Consider the following 8,999-nt stretch of genomic DNA (forward strand, 5'->3'; position numbering starts at 1 on the left):
AATACCAGTAAGAAACGGAGCCGATCCTCTTGATCGGCGTCTCGTCTCCGACGATTTAGTCAGTATGATGTCGATGGTGTTTTTTAGAGCTCTCTGGAGCTTCTAAAATGCTAGTAATGGAGTTCAATCAGAGTGAGCTTAGAGTTTTGGTTGACCCTAGAGACTTACCTTTTTTCGGATCTTCCCTCGCTTTTATACTTGCATTCCCGCTTATAACACTCTTTCAATCATAACCGTCGGATCATCGCTCCTCTTTGGACGTCGCTGATCATCCTTCCTTTATCTCTCAATCGAACCCAATTAAGATTGGTTTGACCGGTATGAACCGGCAGTGGACATATTAGTTACAACATAAGCCCCCAAGCCTGCTGATCAGGTTGAACCTAAATGAGACTCTGATCAGTAGGCTTTATCCTTTTCACCAAGATCATACAGTATTCCTTGTCCAGCTATTACACCTTTTCCCCAGGTAATCCTCGATTTCTTCAAAACCTTGATGACAAGATATCATATCATATCATCATTATCTTGAAAATCAGCTTATAACCATGTCCCTCATGAAATCATGTCCTTTGCATCGGTTGAAATTATATTACTATACTCAGCCCCAAGTTATCTTAAAACTGGCTGAAATCACTGTCTTGTCAGACCTTTTATGAATTTTCAAATATAACTTTTTAGCTTCCTTAACATTACCGCCGCTTGATCACTAATTTCGTCTTTTTCCCATGCATTACCATCATATTGTTCCCTTGCCTTTTCACACATCATCTTCATTCTTTTCAACTGCTGTTTTCATACGTTAGCCAATTGATCCCACACGTCGGTTACGAAAGGTAATGACCATTGATTTTGGACCATCATGTATTTCCCCCTCCTTTTAAGAAATCCTCTCTCATTCTTTATATATATCGTCAACCTGTCACCTGTTCCTTTCCGTACTCTGCTCTTCTTCTTCGCGAACATCAAACATACCTATCTACCATCTCCTTTATCACTCTTTTTCAGATTTTACCTTTCCAGTTTTCTTCTTCTTCCTTTCTTGTCTCCGCCATGGATCCTGCTTCCAATCCTTCAGTAGCCAGTACCTTTGCTCAACCTGATATACCTCCAAGCAGCGAGCAAATGAAAAACGTGTATGGTGCTTCCTCCTCTCAAGCATAATCCTTGAGACCGGAAACACTGTTCCGTATGCTCCACGATGAAGCCATTCTTCTTTATACTCCTGTCAACATGTCCAGAGAAAAAATGGACCCAAAGCATGCCGGTCCTGAGTGGTATCCCACCAAAATAAAGAAATCCCATCTGGATTCTTATTTGGAAAGTTACCATTTTCCTTCTGATGCTAGAATATGGGTTCCTGACTCCTCCGACCGTCCCTACTCAGTTGATCCAGGTGTTATCACCATCTACCTTGATCACCTTGATTCAGGTTTTAGAATCCCCCTGATTCCCGTAGTTCAATCTTTATTGGACTATTATCATGTCTGCCCTTCTCAGCTTACTCCAAATAGTTGGAGACTAGTTTACTGTTTTTTTGCGTTTATTCTCCAGATGAATCGTGTCCCATCTGTTGACCTTTTCAGAAATTATTACACCTTGAAAGTATCCCGCGAACGCGAATACCTTCACTTTGCCAGAAGAACCTGCATTGTGAGTGAATTGGAAAGAGAATCCAAAATTTTCATTGATTCTTCCATTCCCCATGACAACAAGCAATGGCGGGAAAAGTACCTCTTCTGTGCCATTCCAAATCCAAACTTCTGGTCTCGATGGTGCTTACATTCCTTGGAATCCTTATCTCCTCTGAAAGTACGTCTTGTACTTACTGAATATGACCGAATAACCTGGAGTATGATTCCCACTGGAACTCCCATAGATGCGGCCAAGTTGAAGACAGATGCAGGTCTCATTAGTCACGGCCTTTTTCCAGGTAAAGACAATAACTGTTGTATACCTTTCTTTCTTTTTGTAATCCTTACTCATTATCATATATTTTTACCATCAGAAGTAATTGCTCGTCCAATCCCTAATGTTGCTGATCTCCGAAGAAGTGCTTCAGAGGAAAAGAAATCCGATTCTAGGGTTATTAAACCCTCCAAGAAAAGGAAACACACTGCCTGTCATCCTTCAAAAAGAAAAACTGTTGAAAAAGATTCCCCTGACCAGGAGAAAACCATCCCGGCTCCAGAAAGTGCCATCAGAGAAGATACCGATGTGCAAATTGTGAAAACAGTTGCAAGTAAGACCCCTGGTCCCAAGATGAGGACCTCCAGAACCTCCAATACACTGAGATGCAGACTTAGGTCTCTACGAGTCCGTTTACGACCGGGGCTCGTCTGGTTCGAAGAAGAAGAGGAAGAGAAGAAAAGAAATTCATACTGCCTCCACAGAAGTTCCCACTATTGAAGATAATCCATGTGAAGAATTCCCCACGATACTTCCGTCTTCCAAGAAAAAATGGTTGAGGATGAAGGTCAAGGTAAGGATTTATTTGACTATTCTTCTGACCATCTGAAGAGAATTGCTGAAGACATATTAATACATGTTGCAGGTGGTATTATTGAGGAAATAGCTGACCAATTATGTGATGAAAATGCTGATGCTCCTGTCTCTCCCTTGGATGTTGTTGCCGAGGATCATGTGAATGAAATTTCCGTTTCCGTTTTACCTTTATCCATCCCTGTGTTGGATGTTGCTGCCCAGATCTTGATGTTCCCCCTTTTGAGAAAAGTGATCAAGATGCTCCTCCTTTGGAGGAAAATAACTAGAATATTTCCCAGGAAATTCATGAAGTAGCTCCACCGGGAGAATAATCCTGCCCCATCTGAAGCTCTCATGGTAATTGACCCTCAAAATGGTCATGAAAACCAAGAAAATATCATCATGCAGACTGGTTCAAATGATGCTGCTGTAAATGTTAATCCTGAGAATATTCTTGAGATAGCTGACCTCCAACTAGCCCCTGACCAGGTTGATGATACCATGAGCAATGCTGATTCCGGAATCCTTTCCATCCCTGAGTGGTTTTTAAAAGAAAATCATATGGCCAGCCGTAATTGGGAGGTTGCTAGAGAGTGGGGCACAAAAGGCAGAATCTCCCGCGACAAGAGGAATACTGCACGAATGTCTGATTCTGACCTTTATTCTCATGGGTGGGGGTAAGATTTAGACCTTTTTCCCTTTCTTTTATTTAGAATTAATTTACTATTGATTTGATTATTTATATTGTTTTTAATGTATATATATATATATATATATATTGATTGATTGATCAACAGATGTTTTGGGGCTGCCTTCAATGCATTTTCTGAAGTATTGGAGAGAGAAAAAACTTTGTCTCAGGAAAATGATGAACTGATCAAAAAGAACTTCGAATTGGTCAATGAGGTACAGGATCTTCGAAGAAAATTGGGATCTTCAGAGAGAAAATTAGCAGCAGCTGAGTTCAGAGAGATTGATTTGATGAATGATCTTGATAGTTTGCATACTGATTATGAAATTTGCTCTGACCATTTTGCTGAATTGTAGGAAAAAGTTTCTATGTTGAGAGAAGCCGTTTTGAATTATAGGAATGAGCTTTTTCAGCTTAAAATGTTAAAGAATGATGCCCTTGACAGGGCTAGAATTGCCACAGATGAAAGAGAAGATTTTAAAGGAAAGCTAACTTGAGCCTTGGTCCGGTCACAAAGTATTGAGAAAGAAAAGAATGAACTCCAGGAAAAGTTTAATGAGATTGAAAAGCTAAATACAACTTTAGAGTTGGCTCAAGAATATCATGTGAAAGCTTTCAGTTCAATTCTGCTGGAGAAGTTTGCTTTGGAGGATAAAAATAATGATTTGGGGTTAAGACTCGATGAAATAACAGCAGAAAAGGATAATCTCGATGCTTCCTTTAGTTTGGTTTCTAAGGAGAAAGAAAGTCTTCATGCTCTCCTAGATGAAACTTTAAAATTCAAAACTTTGCTGCATGAAGATTTAGAAGCAGAGAGGAAACAATTTGAAGTTGAGAAGAGAAGAATACAAAGTGAAAACCGGATAGTCTTAAATTCAGTTACCTCCTCAATGAAGGAAGTTGGAGATAATCCAACTTTCCTATGGTTTTGCAAGAATATGGTAAAGGATTGCTCTGACCAAATTTTTTCAGAATTCCTTAAGATTCATCCTGGTTTAGATTTCAAGTTGTTATCCCCAGAATTTCTCCCTTCTAGAACCTTTTTTGATCTTAGGAATTTGAAGTATCCCAACTCTAATTGCTCATCAGAAGATGATTCTGACAATGACATGAGTGATTCCTCCAGCTCTGGCCCAGATCATTCTGCCAGTGGTTCAGATGACAATGATGATGATAACTTATCTGCTCAAGGAGATGAAGAGACTGCTACTGATGATATTGTTGATGTTGATCCATCTGGTAATGGTACAGATGTTGATCCATCTACAAAATCACAAATTTGAAGAAAACACTCTTTTTGCTTTATGAACTTACCTTTTTCTTTCTTGTCTACCTCTTCTGCATATGAGGTTTTTTAACTTGTCAAACTTTTATATGAATGAAATTTTCTTCCTTCCTTCTGTTAGTGTTTTTTTTCTTTTTTTTAGTTTTGACAGAATAGTATCTTTTGTAATGTTAACTATCATCTTCTAACCAATTCATAATTGATTAGATGTATATATCTTTGATCAAACTTTGTAAATTGACTTCTGCTGAAATACTTCTGATGAAAAAGTATTTGAAAGGAACTTTAATACCTGATCAGATACCTTGAGATGTTGATTTACAGATAATCTTTGAACTTCGATTAATAGTCCTTGGTGTAACCTGATCCTTGAGTTATTTTATTGATTAATTCTGTCGTACTCGATCCGAATGCTGCCTTAGAAAGATGGCTACTGGAGCTTGACTTCGGAAAGTCGGGATCATTCCTCGGAAGGAACAATCCGAGATCACCCTCGTGAAAGGAATGATCCGTGATTAGCTTAGCATGACCTGGCTTCTTGAGCCTGACTTACGTAAAGTCGGGACCACCCTCGGAAGGAATGATCCGTGATCAGCTTCAGAAAGCATGACCAGGCCTCGGAAGGCTGGCTACTTGAGCCTAACTCACGTAGAGTCGGAACCACCCTCGGAAGGAATGATCCGTGATCAGCTTCGGAAAGCATGACCAGGCCTCGGAAGGCTGGCTACTTGAGCCTAACTCACGAAGAGTCGGGATCACCCTCGGAATGAATGATCCGTGATCAGCTTCGAAAAGCATGACCAGGCCTCGGAAGGCTGGCTACTTAAGCCTAACTCACGAAGAGTCGGGATCACCCTTGGAAGGAATGATCCGGATCAGCTAGCATAATCACGCCTCGGAAGGCTGGCTACTTGAGCCTGACTTTGGAAAGCCGGGATCATCCTCGGAAGGAGTGATCCTGAGTCAGCGTTGAAAAGGCATGACGTGACCTCGTAAGGCTGACCACTTGGGCCTAACTTCGGAAAGTCGGGATCATCCTCGGAAGGAATGACCCTGGATCAGCGTTGAAATGGCTTGATCAGAAGAACTGGTTCGCATAAATGTCCTCTAAATTAATAATGAAGAAGAAACTTTGGACGACCACGTTTAATAAAATGCTTTCTCCAAGAATACCAGAAAATTCTTTCTACTGATAATATTTCTTAAGGTGAATTACATTCCACGGTCGTTTCAAACAACTTCCATGAGAATCCTTCAGCCAATATGTGTTTTTGCTCACAGTTTTTGCTACCACATATGGCCCTTCCCAGTTTGCAAAAAGCTTTCCACAGTTCCTTGGATCTGATGCTGATTTTTTCCTCAAAACCAAATCTCCTACTCTGAAAGATTTATGTTTGATTCGAGCATTATAATACACCGCTGTTCTCCTCTAATATTCCATATTACGGTATAAGGCCTTTTCTCTGACTTCATCTAAAAATTCAAGGTTTGCCCGCAGTCCTTCTTCAGTTATTGGATCAAATCCCTCATATCTGTTTGATCCCACCATAACCTCCACTAGAGCCAATGCTTCTGACCCATATACCAGTCTGAAAGGTGTTTCACCTGTTGGGGTCCTGACCGTAGTCCTATACGCCCATAGTACATGAGGTAGCTCATCAATCCACAAACTATGCGCTTCATCCAGCCTCCTTTTTATTCCCCGCATAAGTGTTCTGTTTGTTACCTCAATTTGGCCATTGCATTGAGGATATGCCACAGATGAGTGTTTGCACTCAATATGATAGTCTGCACAGAATTCCTTGAATCTTTCATTATCAAATTGCGGTCCGTGATCAGTCAGTAGAATATTTGGTAGGCCATATCTGAATATGACATGATTTCTGAAGAACTTTTCAATTTGACTTGTGGTAGTTGTTGCCAGGGCTTCTGCTTCTACCCATTTCGTGAAATAATCGATTGCTGCCACTACAAATTTTTTCCCTCCAGTTGTAACAGGAAAAGGCCCCAACAAATCCATACCCCACATAGCGAATGGAAGGGGATTAAGAATTGATGTTAGTTGCTCTGCTGGCTGGTTCTGAATTGGTGCATGAATCTGACATTGATGACACCTTCTTATATATTCAATTGCCTCAGATTGCATACGTGGCCAATAAAATCCTTGTCTTAGAATTTTATAAGCCAAAGCTTTCCCACCTAAGTGGTTTCCACAGATTCCTTCGTGGACCTCTGATAAGGCATAACGAGCATCAGAGGGTCCCAAACATTTCAAAAGTGGCCCAGAAACTGTTCTTTTATCTAATAGCTCATTTTTTAGAATAAACCTGGCAGCTCTTCTTTTCACAGTTCTGGCATTTTCCCTATCTTCAGGAAGAATACCATCCTTCAGATACTGTATAATAGGATCCATCCAAGATATCTCTACGTCAATTTCCATTATCTCTGGCTCTTGAATATGCCGGAATATTTAGCTCCTCATAATATACAGCTTGTGGAATAGAAACAGACTTTGCGGATGCCAATTTTGCCAGAGAATCTGCTTCATTATTTTGATTTCGAGATATCCTTGTGACTGAGAATTGTGCGAACCACTCCTTACATTGTGATACTTTTTTAAGATAGCTGACCATTCGATCATCTTTCGCACCATACGCTCCCGTGATTTGACTGACCACCAGCTCAGAATCACTTTTAACCTCAATGCTTTGAACACAGAGAGATCTGGCTAGTCGTAATCCTGCAATAAGAGCTTCATACTCTGCTTCATTGTTTGAAGCATGAAAATTAAACCGAAGTGCATTTTGAATTTCAAATCCGAATAGACTTTGTAAAATCACCCCCGCTCCTAATCCCTGTGAATGACTTGACCCATCTACATGTAAGGTCCACACAGAAGACACCTCACTAGAATCTTTTTCCTCCTCTGGTGATGAAATACTTTCAGCAATAAAATCAGCCAAAACTTGTGCCTTTATCGCAGTTCTAGGTTTATACACTATATCATGTTCGTTAACTCTCTCGCCCATGATACCATTCTCCCCCTGAGATCAGGCTTATGCAGTATTTTCTTTAAAGGCTAGTTAGTAAGAACAATAATTGGATGAGCCTGAAAATAGGGTCGGAGCTTCCTGGCTGCTACTATTAAGGCGAAAGCCTGTTTCTCAAATTCCAGATATCTAGATTCTACATCTAACAATGTATGGCTTACAAAGTAGATAGGATTTTGAACAGTACCTTCTTCCCGGATTAACACCGCGCTTGCTGCCGCCTTTGAAGAAGATAGATATATCTGCAAGCTCTCTCCGGGCTTTGGTCGAGATAAAAGCGGGTGGATTGGTCGACCTCCTCTTGACTCTTCAAAGGAATTCTGACGGTCCTCGACCATTTGAATTCGTTGAGTGCATTTAGATTTTTCAACGCCTTGAAGAATGGTGCACACTTATCTCCTGATCTTGATATAAATCTACTTAATGCTTGCAACTCTTCTGTTAAGCTTTGAATTTCTTTCATACTGCTAGGAGCTGTCATATTTAAGATAGCCCTAATTTTTTCTGGATTTGCTTCAATACCCCTCTGTGTGACCATGAAACCTAGGAATTTACCAGATGAAACTCCAAATGCACACTTCTCAGGATTGAGTCTCATTCCATTTCTCCTCAATACATCAAAGCACTCTCTTAAATCGGCGAGATGATCAGATTTAAATTGACTTTTTACAAGAAGATCATCTACATAAACCTCCATATTTCTTCCAATCGATTAGCGAACTGACTTGTTCATCGCCCTTTGGTATGTTGCACCAGCATTTTTTAACCCAAAAGGCATAACCTTATAACAATAGCTTTCCCGATTGGTCATGAATGCCATGTGAGGCTGATCCTCCTTCTTCATAAGAATTTGATTATAACCAGAATAGGCGTCCATAAAACTCAACATTTGCTGACCTGATGTAGCATCGATTAGCTGATCAATTGTGGGCAAAGGATAGCAATCCTTGGGACATGCCTTGTTCAAATCAGTGTAATCTACACACATTCGCCATTTTCCATTATGCTTTTTCACCATTACCACATTCGCTAGCCACCTTGGACACTCGATTTGCTCAATGAACTCAGATCTCCTAAGCTTGTCCACTTCAACTTTAATTGCATCATGCTTTTCTGACGAGAAATTCCTTCGTCTCTGTTTCACTGGTTTGATAGATTTATCTATCCATAGACAATGCTCCGCCACTTCTCTGCTTAAACCTGGCATGTCTTGTGTTGACCAGGCAAAGACATCTGCGTTTTGCTGAAGAAATTCTCTCAATTGCTCCTTGTCCTGACTATTCTGATCAACTCCTATCATGGTCCCTTTTTCTGGATTCTCCAAACCAAAACAGATTTTTTGCAGCTTTTCTAACGTTTTCTGATCTGATTTGCATTCTCCAATGCCTCCTTCTGTTGGGAACTTGACCTTCAAATGTCTTGTCGAAATTATTGCACCAATAGTATTCAACGTTGGTCTCCCGAGAATTATATTGTATCTTTGATAGAC

Source organism: Hakea prostrata, chromosome 8 (assembly GCF_041222555.1).
Source record: "Hakea prostrata isolate BN-2017 chromosome 8, UWA_Hpros_2, whole genome shotgun sequence".
Taxonomy (NCBI): domain Eukaryota; kingdom Viridiplantae; phylum Streptophyta; class Magnoliopsida; order Proteales; family Proteaceae; genus Hakea; species Hakea prostrata.